Below are 13,946 nucleotides of genomic sequence, written 5' to 3'. Positions count from 1 at the left end.
AACAACGGGAACAATAAAACCAAACTGTGGAAGCCTCGCATACCAGACTGAGGAATGTAAATTTCATCCTGCCGGTCAATGATTTTCTAACTCTGGTCCACAGAGACCGCTCAGAGACGCTAAAGGACTGAAGGGTTGGAAAGGAAAGACAGAGCAAACACTTGCACAGCCATCTACTTCTCCCGCATTCATCTGCTTTACATACTGAGCTTTCAAGTAAGCGTTTGCTTAAGGGCTATGAGACAAAAAATAATAGAATATAGGTATTTTTTTCTGCCTACAAATCAATAACTGTGGCTCTATAAAGTCATATTCCTGAGACAGAATGGCTTCTCATGGACACTGTGCTGGTGCTGTCGTTCAGTGGTTCCCTGAGGTGTGTGGTGCACATGCTCCTGCACATTCTCCGTTGTGAGACCTGACTCAGTTATGAGTCATTATGGTAATATCTTCCCTCTCGTTGCTCTCCAAGCTCACGGTCAGGCCTATGTTACCCTAACATACTGCACCTTTCACCTGATGCTAATTTCTCTCAAATTGACCTGGATTATGCATAATCCTGCTCAAGTTAGGTCTCTGGACCACCCTGAAACAGAATCACCTAACAACGAGTTTTCAAGGGCCTTTCCCCACACCTGCCTGTGGAATCAGAATCTTTGGAGATTATAACAATTAGCAATTCAGAAAGTAAGAAATAGACTCTACATCTTGATAGGAGTAGCTACAAAGTCACAATGTAAAAGGCTTAGATACAGGGAAGTCATTAATTGGGGCTGGCGGTGCAGTCCGTCTACCATAGTGGTGGAGATTGAACAGGCACATTTTTTAACATGCTCTCTAGGGCATGAGAGAATCTTTCACACATTTAAGTTGAAGAACCCCAGAATGTATAAAGAAATAATCAGGCTCCAGAGCCTGTGTCATAAAGTGAAATCTGCGATATCAATGCCACGAGAGTCATTGACAGTTGCTGCGATGTGTTTCAGAAGAGGTAACCTGTTAACTTGGTGCAGGCTGGTTTGGAACAGAGAGAAAGGGTGAAAAACGAGACCAGTTAGGTTGTCTCAGCAACTCAGATGTGGGGTGACAGCCCTGGAAAAGCAAGGCGCCAGCTAGGCTGGGTTACTTGCTGGGTCTCTAGAGGAGGATACATTTCTTTGCCTTTTCCAGGTTCTAAAGGCAGCCTGCATCCCTCGGCTCTTGGTCCCTTCCTCTTTCTTCTTAGCCAGCAGTGGAACCTCTTCAAGTTTCTCCCTGACTCTGGCTTTCCTGCCTCCCTCTTTCCCTTATAAGGACTCATGAGATTACATTGGGCCCACCTGGGCCCGTCTCTCTCCGTCTCAATATCCTTAGCTTAATCACATTTGAAAAGTCCCTTAGGCCATGTAAGGTGACATACCACAGATTCAGGGAATTGGGATGTGAAAATCTTTGGGGGCCATTATTTTGTCTACTCCACCATCCCTTTCCCTTCTGAGGACCTTCTGGGGAACGCTAGAATGAGGGGTGAGGAAGCTGGGATACTTACCCATTGGTTTCCACTCCAAATTGTCTGAGGGTTGTCCTGGGGGCATTTATCTCAGGCCCTTTCTGACTGCCCTGTCCCTGAGCTGAGCAAGCTGCTGTGACACAAGAAAAAGCCATCAGGCAAAGAAGCAGAGGGACACAGGTGCTTAGGTTGGGACACTCCCCTCCAGGATGGCAAGTGCACTCCTAAGTTGCAGGGGGCTCAGAGGTGGCCTGGGGGTTACAAGGCAGAGCAACAGTAACATCTGCTACAGGCTCCGACCAGGCTCACTCCAAAGTGCACAGCATGGTGCCACCAGGCCCATCTGTCCCTGGACTGATTACTCTGCCCTTCTCTTTCCATTCCCTTCATTGAAACCATATTCCCGTTAAGGACAGCAGAAATTTCACCTCGCCTGTGAAGTGTTCTAAGGGTTATGAACCTTCCTGGAATTTTGTGCTTCACAGTCTCTGTGATCTGACACCAGCTGTCTTTATTCTGGAACATCTACTATTTTAACACCATCTCTGTTCCCTAACTAGGCAGCTAATTCCTTGGAAGCAGGAGCCATATTTTTTGAAATAATTTTGTTATTTCCAGCTAGAGGAGTGGTGCTCAGTGAATGGCTGGGGAACAAGTACTTGGAAGGCTAAGTGCATGTCAGCTCAGAAGCCACCTTAGGACTAGAGCATGGGTTTGCCCAACTAGTTATGAATGATTTTTGAACATTAAGTGGGTATTTGTGGTTGGCTTGGGAATGATGCTGAGGGAGAGGAGTTCACTTCGGGTTTTCCTTCACATTTTCTTCTCCATTTTTTTTCTAATACCTAAACCTCAGATTTTACAGAAAGAAAAATGTCATAGGTTGGTAAGCCAAAGATCACACATGATTTGAACACTGAGTATAATTGAATCTAAAATTCTGCCCAAAAGTTAACCATAAGAAGGCGCTAACTTAACCACTGAATCACTCAGGGCCCTTCCCACTCGAGAACACCGCAACCTCAGCTGGGGTTTCAACCTTTGAGCCGTGTCCCTCTCCACATCAGTGTTCCTGCCAGTGCGGTGGTGGGAACCAGAATATCAGAGGCAAAGCGGGTCAGAGACCACAGCGGCGCCTCCTCAGCCTCGATTACTTAGGGGTAGAATAAACCCTTCATTTTAAAGAAGCAAATGAACGCAGGAACAAAGTGATGGGCTTTAGGAAATGCATCAACTCTGTTTTAAGTTATGGATGGTACAATCTTGATGTCAGCAAGTTGGCTGCTTTTACTTAGAAAGACGCTATTGTAATGATTTTACATCTCATTATCTACTTATTTTGAAAAATGCACACTCATGAGTTTATTGTTCATGGGAACTGCAGAGCAGTTACCTGGAGCTCGCCATCTAAATCTCATGCATACTGGTTTTTGTCTAATGACTTCAATAGCACGCAAATAAGTTTAAATGAGATACACATATAATTTCCAGAAGGTGAGATTTATCATTGTGCTTTCACATCATTCGTTCTCGTGTGCTTCATGTCAGCTATATACTAGAATGAAAGATTATTTGGGGGAATAAGCAAAACTGATGAGATGATCGATTTCAGCCCAGACTGAAGATAAGCTAACATTCCACAGCCACTCCCATGGATTGTCTCCTTTTCTTCACGTCTCTCCCTCCATCAATTTCTCTGAAGGAGAAACAGATGGCAGATCTTCCTTTATTCATTCAATAGTATATTTCCGTTCAAGAAATACTTACTAATGTCTCCCTTACCACTTTCATATCACTGTCATTACATATGAATCCATGAAAAATTGATATTGGCTATATCATTGGATTGAAAATTATCACTAAAGCAACGATGCAGTGAATAAGAAATATAATTAATAAATTATACTATGTTTTATTCAAGTGAGTTTCTGCCAGAATATAAGACTCTTATCTAACTTTGTTAGGTCAGGCTTAAGTCATAACCTATGTACAACTGAACTGTATTTTCGGCATTTGGGAATTACATTAAGGTAACTATTGCTTCAATCAAAAGCCACCCTTACATTAGTTAAAGAGATGACCTCACTGTTGGGTTATAATGCCCACTTTCATTTCTCCTTCAAATCCATCACTTTATCTGCTTTTGCTCTCACACTGCCAGTGTCTGCTTAACAATCCTATATGTTAAAAAATTTTGTCTGTGTCTTTTGATTTATAAAGCATATTACATATAATATTATTTTAGATACCACTGTAAGATATGAATTATTTTTAAGAATATAAAAATAATATAAAATCTTTAAATTAAAATTAATGCATTTGTCATTGTTCTCCCAATCAAGCAGAGTAGACACTTCGGAGTTATCTTTGATCCTTCCCTCTCTCTCATTGTCAGGCTGCATCAAGGGAGGCTCTTATTTAGTTAGTCTGGGGTGGGTCCTGGGCATCAGTGTTTGAAAGGTTTCCAGGAGGTTCTACTGTGCAGCCAGGATTGAGAATCAGCAGTCTACAGTGAAGAACGATCTTCCTCAAATGCAGCTGTGATCTGGTTTCTCACTTGGGTAACTCGTGCAATGACTTCTCAGCACCCCCCTGGTTCCTAGCCTGGGATATATAACAGACTCATTCCTAAAGGATTTTAAAAGTGCAGACGCCCTGGTCTGGAGCTACCAAATCTCAGTCAGAGGGCATTGTTTAAAAGCTCCACAGACAATTATAGTGACCACCCCGGCTAAGAACCATTGGTTTTGGAACCTAAAATCTCAACTGCTTTAATGTATCTTTCAAGAGCTCCCCATGAGCTGACTCCAGCCGTTCTCTCTCCCGGCCGTGTGCGCACGCCTATCCCTCACCTTATGAAACGGGGTCCACGTCTCTAAGCGGAAGCCCTCTCTTTCCTGGATTCCCACGCGGCTCACCCTCCTCTTCCTCTTCCTTTCCCTCTGCCTCTCTGGGCACTCCTTTTCTGTCTCTTTTGCAATCTCCTCCTCCTGAAAAAGGGAATTAAATAAGTACTCAAGGCTCTTAAGCATGGTTTGTAATTCAATATTTACTTAGAGTGAATTAGTAAATAAACGTGCCCTCTATTTTCACAACTTCATGCTTTGGTGCACGGTTCCCTCTAGCCGGCCTAGCCTTTCCTCCCTGCCTTTTCCACCTTTCAAACTCCTCTTTATCATTTAAAATTCACTTCATTTTTCTATTTCTTTATAAATCTGATAGTAAAGTTAGACATTCTCTCCTCTATGTATTCATTGTATAAGCTTTATTGTAGAGTCTGTTATCAATGACCACTTGTTTCCCTATCTGTCTCCACCCGGTAAACAGTGAAGTCCACAAAGATAGGAGGATGCAAGAGGTCTTATCGAACACTGTGACTGGCAGACTTGGTTATTCGTTGAGTGAGCGAATTTGACAAATATTACCACAGGCCTAGTGTGTGGAGGAGTCCATGCTACTGAGATGAGTTTAGTTATATTATCCACCTTGTTCTGCTTTTTCAATAAAATTGGGATCTCATATTTTAAAGAGAAACATTAGGGGCTGGCCCCGTGGCCAAGTGGTTAAGTTTGCATGCTCTGCTTCAGCGACTCAGGGTTTTGCAGCCCGGATCCTGGGCGCAGACATGGCACCGCTGGTCAGGCCATGCTGAGGCGGTTGTCCCACATAGCACAACCAGAGGTACTTACAACTAGAATATACAACCGTGTACTGGGGGGCTTTGGGGAGAAGAAAACAAAAAACTAAAGAGAAACAATAAAAATATTTATTTGCAAATTTCTTCTCAGAGACGTAGAAGAGTTAATTAGGGAAATGTTTACAACGTATGTTTAAATCCTTAGAAATCTCCTCTGAGGAAAGCAAAGCTGCAAAATGATATATATGGCAAACAGGGTTAATCCAGTTGGGGCAAAAAATAAAACATTTAGTACCAGAACAATCTAGATTTGTTGAAAATAGAAGTCTGGAGCTTTGTTGTTTGGGGCTTAACCATTTTGAACAAGTTTCTAAGCATTCTTCTGGATTCGTCTAGTTAACATTAAAAATCTAACTGCCATTAGATTGCCAAGGAGCTGTAAGAGCCACAGCTTTGACTCTACTCTTAAATATTAAAACCCAGAGACAGAAGTCAACACAGCACTATTTATGGCTACAAGAAATGAAGTACCCTGCAGGATTACAGGTTTGAGGACTAAAGGAGATAGCATTGGCATTTAGAGAACTAAAAGTTCCAACAAGCATTAATAATAATGACAAAAGCACTTCAGATCATATCTGAGAACCCTAGAGTCGCGCTGAAACTCTTCTTCCCTGACGACCACAGGAGACTGTAAACACTCGTATAGAATAGCAACTATAACAGCTCCCCACCACCAACGGTAACACCAACTTAGGGCAGGAGTAAAGAAAGGTATGGAAATTACCAGATTCAAAAATCAGAGCCCGTGTCCTGAAAGAACGAAAATAAAAACAGAGGCCCGCTGGCGGTCGAGTGGTTAGGTTCACCCGCTCAGCTTCTGCTGCCCAGGGTTTTGCTGGTTCGGATCCTGGGCGCGGACAAGGCACCGCTCATCAGGCCATGTTGAGGCGACGTCCCACTTGCCACAGCCAGAGTCTCTCACAACTAGAATATACAACTATGTCCTGGGGGACTTCAGGGAGAAGAAGAAGGAAAAAGAAAAGAAGATTGACAACAGTTGTTAGCTCAGGTGCCAATCTTAAAAACAATAAAAAATAAAAACAAATGTAAAGGATCTAGATTTATCTCAGCTTTATGGACCAGTTCTATTAATCAAAGAAGGGGCATGATGTCTTCTCCCAGCAACTGCCTTGTCAGTTTAGTAATTGCATTGTCCTGCGCCAGGAGCTCTAAGTGTTTAAATCAAATAGATGTGAAGCATAGTGTGAAGCATAAACAACATGCAAGGTGTTTGAATACAAACAAAATGATGCGGGTGGTCAGCAGAGCTGCATCTGTCTCAGAAGAAGGCTGTCTGAAGTCAGTACAATTTGGACAAGGAAATGTGAGCGGGTAGAGGGCAGGTTAGGCAGAAGGAACGGCAGGAAGAGGAAGTATGGAGTGTAGTTGGGGAATGGCTGCTCTATTGGGCCTATTTTAGATAATGGTTAAAGACGAGGCTGCAGAAGGGAATAAAACCTTTAAAACAACATGTGCTCACAGATTTTTTACAGTAGTCTCGTGGAGAGACAGAGAAGGGTTCTGGTCAGGAGAATGCCAAGATCAGATGTATTGGGGGGATAATTAATCTGACACGTGTGCAGAGCAGATCGGAACAATCAGAAGTTGGCCACTAACCAGGCCGGAAAGGGAGATGACATAGAAGTTACCCCACTGGAGCCTGAATTAATGATGGCGATGCAAATCAGGTGGACAGAGAGACGCCTTCAGGCAGATCAGGAGGGGAGGAGGGATTAGAGAGAGAGGTTTCTAGCCAGGTGATTTGAGGAACAGCTGGGACATTGGCATGAGGTGACGGGAGAGAGAAAGGAAGCAGGAAGGAAGGCCCTCCAAGGAGCAGCAGGGTTGAGGGAAGAGGTTTAGCTTTTACTCTGAATACAGTGGTGGAAACTGGCCTTTTGCCCCACAGAGGGGAAGGAGCCAGTTAAAAGATAGTGAAGGAAGGAGCAAAGGAAAGGAATTAAGGGGATAACCACAGAAGGCAGGAAGAAATAAGATCAAAATCCAGGTGGTGGCCACGGACTTGGAAAAAGGTAAGATGCTTCCTTCTTCCTCCGCTCTTGGAGGAGAGAGGCAGGAGAGAGTGCACCTTAAGGTAGATGGACCTTAGGCATTTAAAAGATTGAAATTTAGTGAAATAATTGAGCTCTTCTAACTTAAGGCAATAGTTAGAGATTTGCAGGATCAAAACAAAAAAGAGGCCAATAGGAAATAGAATTTTTAATTTGAAAAAGAGAAAACAATGTCCTCAACTTGCACATTTCCTTTGTCATAACCTGAGGATTTTAAAAACATACTGAAGGACATTTTGCACAGACAAGAAACAGCAGTGTCAGTATGGGATGGGGTGAGGTAGATGCGCAGAGTTTTGTTTCACTGCGCGTTAAGATCTGTAGCAGACATAGATGAAAATGGAGGACGAGCAAACTTCCAGCTGTCGAAGTGAACTAATTGCGACTTTTAGAAAAGAAACATGCAAAGTTATGATGAAAGATATGTGTCACCTATTTTTTCTATCTTCAAACTTCCTTATCTTCATATTTTCAAATTCAAAGCTAAATATGTTAACAGAGACAACCATAAATAGTAGACTCAGACTTCTCAAATTAGAGATACTCAGGGGTCGTTTACTCTCTACAGAAATTACTCACTCATAACGTTACTACCAAACAGCTGCCCAGCTGCTGTCTGAACGCTTTCGAATATGGTAAGCTTACTATATTTTAGAGTCACCCCTTCTACTTGGAGGTAGAAATTTCCTTTTTCCATGTACACAGAATCTGCTAGACACTTCTGGAGTAAGGTGGAATAAATCTGCGGGTATTTGCAGAAGACAGTTGTGCCCCATCCTCAAGTGTTCTAACCTGCACGCTAAATATCCCTTTACTAGTCCTCTTAGTGAGAGAACCTTCACCGACCCGCCACTTTTCCCTGCTGAACTCAGTCAAGTATCCTTTCCACATGGAGGGAACCCATCGTGGTGATGGATGCAGGGTTAGCCAGCTTGCTCTCTGCCTTGATCCCATCTCTATTTCTACTCCTTCAGCCTTCAGCTTTAGCTTGTCACGTTGTTGACTCATTAGTGTGGCCAAACGGTCCAGGTAGTCCCTGGGCTCCCTTGCATTTTCTACTTTCTCTTTCAGTTAGGTTGGCGGCTCACAACTAGTTTTGGCAAAATGATTCTGATCAAAAGTGAAGTGTGTCACTTCCTGGCTGAGGCAGTTAAGAGCCACTATTCTCTCTCATCCCTCTCGTCCACTCCACCTCAAAGTTCTCATGTTCAAATGGAGAAGGGCCACCTAAGTCACTTGAGCAACTATTCATCTTATCGTTAGGCTACTGATGTTTGGAGGAATGCTCTATGTGTATATTTTTAAAAATATATATTTTTTATGCATAACCTATCCTATCCTGACTGTAATCAACATTATTTACGTCATGTTTTTTTCTTTATTTATTTATTATTTTTTAGGAAGTTTAGCCCTGAGCTAACATCCACTGCCAATCTTCCTCTTTTGCTCAGGAAGATGGCCCTGAGCTAACATCTGTGTCCACCTTCCTCTATTTTATGTGTGGGATACCTGCCACAGCATGGCTTGATGAGCAGTGCATAGGTCCATACTCAGGATCTAAACCTGCGAACCCTGGGCTGCTGAAGTGGAACGTGAAAACTTAACTGCTGTGCCACCAGGCTGGCCCCCACACCATTTTTTCAATGAACTTCTCTTAAGCTAGATCTTTCTCTTTTTTCTGTTTGAATTTGATTAGCATTTCATCCTAGTCCCTGAGACAACAAGGAAGGAGATGTAAGTTTCTTCTATAAGGTAAAAATAAAATGTTTTCAGGGGATGGCCCCATGGCCGAGTGGTTAAGTTCACGCACTCTGCTTCTGCAGCCCAGGGTTTTGCAGGTTTGGATCGTGGGCACGGACAGGGCACTGCTCATCAAGCCATGCTGAGGTGGCATCCCACATAGCACAACCAGAGGGACCTACAGCTAGAATATACAACTATGTACTCAGGGGGCTTTGGGGAGAAGAAGAAAAAGAAAAGAGAAAAGAAGTTTTGGGAAATATTAGGTAATATTTATTAAGACAGCACCACTTACCCTCATTATACTAATGTACAGTGAATCAGAAATTAAGTCTAAAATATTTTAAGTATTTCAGGAATCCTGCCTGTTGTTGGGACTTTGATGCTGAGACATCACTCTGTAAAGCAAGCAACCATTCTAACTTCTTTATCGTTTCCAAATAATCACACATAGACTATAAACTACATAATTGCCACATATAGTCCATAAAATCCTGATAAAACAACTTATCCTTTACAATTTAGTTTTATTTCTTCCTTATGCAGCCCTAGTTTTAGGAGTAGGGTGTTCTGGAATATGAACGCCTTGAAAACAAGGGCCATTTCATATTGTCTTCGTCTGTGCCCAGGACAGTGCTGGGCAAGTCACAGGCCGTCAATGACAAAAGAGTCCAGTGAAAGAGCACCAGCTTTAGATCAGCATGGGCTTTATCCTAGTTCTACTACTCAATGGCTGTATGGCCCAAGACAAGTCATGTAACCTTGTGGGACCTCAATTTTCTCATCTATGTGTTTGACACAATAATCCCTGCTTCACAAGGTCTCTGGCTCTCATCTCTCCTCTGAGTCAGAACTCATAACTGCAACTTCCTTTTTCATACCTCCAATGAAATTGGAACTAAACACTAAAACTAAACACTCTTTCAAACAGCTCTTGATTAGGCACCCCCTAAAACCTGCCCCTTTTCCATTCCTACTTCATTACATGACACAGCTGTAGATCCAGCTCCTCAAGCTTCCTTTCTTCTCTCTCTTACATCCATATCTGATCTATCAGAAGTTTTGCCGATTCTACCTCCAAAATATATCCCAGCTCCATCCATGGCTCTTTTCCAAATCACCATCTTCTCTTGCATTGCTTACTACTGACTCTCCTTGTTTCCATGCTGACTGTTTTCTAAACAATCTCTTCAAAGAAACCAGAATAACATTTCAGAAACATAAATCAACAAATTCTGCTTAAAACTCGTCAATGGTCTTTATGAAAGTTTGGTAGAGAAGGGTGAAAAGAAAAGAGCTCTAAGACAAAATGAATGAGAAGCATCCCATCTGTCTCTCCAACCTTGAAGACAGGAGCTCTGACATTAATGGGAAAGTTGTTCAGTAGAATTAACCTAAAAGATAGGACTAAGCAGGCTGCCCTGAGAAGATATGGACTTGACATTTAGAGAAAACCATTGACAGACCTAAGTGTCAAAACGAATTAATTGAAGTAATATGTGGGCACAAAAGAATTGTGGTCATTTGCAGTAGTTGTAGATGTACTGAGAAGTAGGCTGTAGACAGGAAGCTGGCAACAATCATCCAAATAGGAAAAATTGATGACACTGAAAACAAGAATTGGTGATGTAGATGGAGAAATACAGGAAATCTGAGTGCGGAAGTAAGAAACAGAACAGTGTAATTTGGTGAGTAACGGGATATCAGCTATGTGATAATGTCCCTTCAGAAGAGAGTCAAGGATGTGCGGAGTGGGAGGATCTGTGCAAGGACCCCAAATTGTTCATTTCCACAGTCAGGCACACTGCTGCAGACTCAACTAATGCTCAACCAGTCGCTTAGCAGTTGCGGATATTAAAACATGCCTACCAAGATTATTTTTTGAAAAGTTTTATTTCTTTTTCATTTCATTTTTTTCTCCTCTTAAGGAATTTGAGTATAAAATATTTACAAATTTGGCCTGTTTCAAAATAATTCAGAAATTAACTAGCTCCTTGGCTTCCACCTCCTCACCACCAATAACCAATTTTCTATGGAAGTTTGTGGATCATTAACATCTTCATAGAAAAATATATTAACTTTTGAAAAATGGTGTGATGGCTAATCTTAACTTTTTGATCCTGTAATCGCTGAGTAGGCAAGAATCTTGAAAAATTATTTCTTAAAAACTTGGTAAATTGTCAGATTGGACATGGTTAACCGGTGTTAATCTTGAGCCCTGTGTTAAATTTTATTTCACTCTGCTGTTGTTAACTCTCAGCTTTCTAGCAGGTTCAGGTCTGAAAATGTGTTGGCCAGACTCTAACATGGACCAGGAATTCAACCAAAATGACTGTCCTTATACCTTCAGTGTTTCATCTTCACTCTTTGACGTTAAAGATGTGGATATATCCTCAACTAAGCAATGATCTTGCCTGGAAATTTTAATTCCTCACATTAGAAATAGTTTTGTGCAGTTCTGTCCAGCCATCTCCCCATCTTCTCTGTCCTACCTGAGTTCCTGGTATTCTTGAACATTGAACATAGTGCCTGGTAGTCACTAAATATTCAATACATTGCAGTAATTACAGTAATAGTAATAATGATAACACCAGTTAAGGTCTATTAAGGACTTTCAGGTACATAAGGTTTTTTGTTACCTTATGAAAAGAAAATGCTGAATGAGGTAGATCCAAGGTTAATAATTCATTTATATAATAATAACAGGTTTTTGGATCTATTTCTCTATGCTGCTCTTGGCTTTTACCTCATGCTTGTAAAACGGCTGCTGCAGCCCCAAGCATCAAGTCCTCAGACAACACCTCCAAAAACAAGAAGGAAGAAAGAGCTTTTTCTAGATGCATTTTATTTCTTTTTCACAGAAGAACGTTTGTTTTCAGAAGTCCCAAAAGACTTCCCCCAGGTCCCTCAGGCCTAGTCATCTCTTAGCCAGTGCCTGGTAAAGGGTAATGGGATGGCCACAGTTCACTCAGTCCTATCAAGTCTTATCTTCTGACACTGGGGTAGGTGGATTCCTCCACCGTGAGCACCTTAGTACTCAAAACCTAAACAAAATCTGATTCTCTTAGCTACAGACAACGGGAGGAAGCTCTTGGCAGAGCACTGGGTGCCCCAGGTAGATCCTATTAGTATTCTTGCTGAATGAGTGAGGGAAATAGAGGTTTAGGGGAGTTAAATAACCAGCCCAAGGTCACACAACAGGCGTGTGGCAGAGATGGGACTTGAACCCAGTCTGGCTGAAGCAACTTCAGAGCCTAAATTCTCATCAAGTAAACTGTTCTAGTTCATAACGGGTATGAAGCACGGTACAATTTCCAGACTACCCTCTGGGAAATAGAGAAAACCAGCACTCTTAATTTCTAATCCTCCATAAGAAATATTCTAGATCCTCACTGAAGGACAGAGCTCCAGAAAGAGAACAGCCATGACACAAGCCTCCTTGCATCATCCCTATCCCTGGGTCTCTGGGAAAATGGAGGGGCACTTCTGGAAAGTGAAGCCAGTAGGCAAAGCAGAGGACAAGGTGAGGAGCTCCCTGCAATACCTGGGGAAGGAGGGAGTGGCCAGGCTCTGAGAGGGTCCCGGGATCTCTTGGCATGGCTCTGGAAGCAGTGAGATGGGCGTGGGCGTAGACATAGAGTTCCTAGGGCAATAGTGCCTCTGGTGGAGCTTACATCATAATGAGACACGAACGTTTAGTGTCAGCACCGGTGGAGCCTCAGACTCGTGCAGCCGCAGCCAAGTGCTGTCAACCTGCTCCCCTCCCATCCCCGCAGTGGTCTGTACCTTAGCAGTCTCTGGCTCCTAAAGAAGAAAAGCCTTCAGATCGCACCTACCAACTTTATCTTATGCTTCTTCATCAGTCATTCAAGACCTTTTATCATTTCATCCTTTTCCCCAACTTGTTTTCTACAGCCCGTTTACAAGAATGGAGCAGTTCACAGGCATAGTCTGTAAATTTACTTTGCATAATACCTACCCACTTGTGTTTTCTTGTTGGACTTTCTATGACTAGCAGATCTATGCTGTCTCTCTGCTCATAATAATTCTATTTATCCATGAAAGTGTTCAATAAATGTTGCTGGTTCAATTAACAAATAATTTGCACGTGTGGGCACATACACTCACACACACACAGGTTAGAGTTTAGGATGCGCCACACATCAAAATAAATTCCAAATGGATAAAACTTTAAACATAAAAATAGGGGCCAACCTTGTGGCACACTAGTTAAGTTCAGTGTCCTCCGTGACCTGGGTTTCACAGGTTCAGATCCCAGGTGAGGACATACACCGCTCATCAGCCATGCTGTGGTGGCAACCTACATACAAAGTGGAGGAAGACTGGCACAGATGTTAGCTCAGGGCTAGTCTTCCTCAGAAAAAATAAATAATAAATTTTAAAAAACTTCTAGAAAGAAATAAATGTGAAGTTCAGACAATTTTTGGAAAACGTTTGGTACATGGAACTAAAAACAGAAACCATAAAAGGAATGGTTATAGAGAAACATAAAGATTAAATATGTGAAAATCACTAAAAAAATAAAAGATAAGAAAAAATTTTAAATATTGTGACGCATATCAGACAAATGGTTATTAGTTTTAATATATAAAGTGCTCTTACATGTCTTAGAAAAATATTAGCAGCAGTAAGGAAAATGGACAAAGGCTTTGGAAACGCTAATTCACAGAAAGTAAATTTCCAATAATTATGTAGGAAAAAGTTCAGTAAATTTTGTCATTAATGAAGCACTAGTTAAAATTAAGTATGAGTTTTTTTAACCTCAAACTAAAAAGTAAAAACCCCAGTTACAATATTCATGTTGATGAAGATTCAAGATAATGCAACTCATAATAATAAAACAATCAATGGGTTCAGATTTTTCATGTACAATTTGGCATTATATGCATTATCCTAAAAGGTTTTAAATATAGACCTATATACT

The sequence above is a fragment of the Equus caballus genome, chromosome 15 (genome assembly GCF_041296265.1).
Source record: "Equus caballus isolate H_3958 breed thoroughbred chromosome 15, TB-T2T, whole genome shotgun sequence".
NCBI classification, from domain to species: domain Eukaryota; kingdom Metazoa; phylum Chordata; class Mammalia; order Perissodactyla; family Equidae; genus Equus; species Equus caballus.
This window is presented reverse-complemented; position numbering follows the sequence as displayed.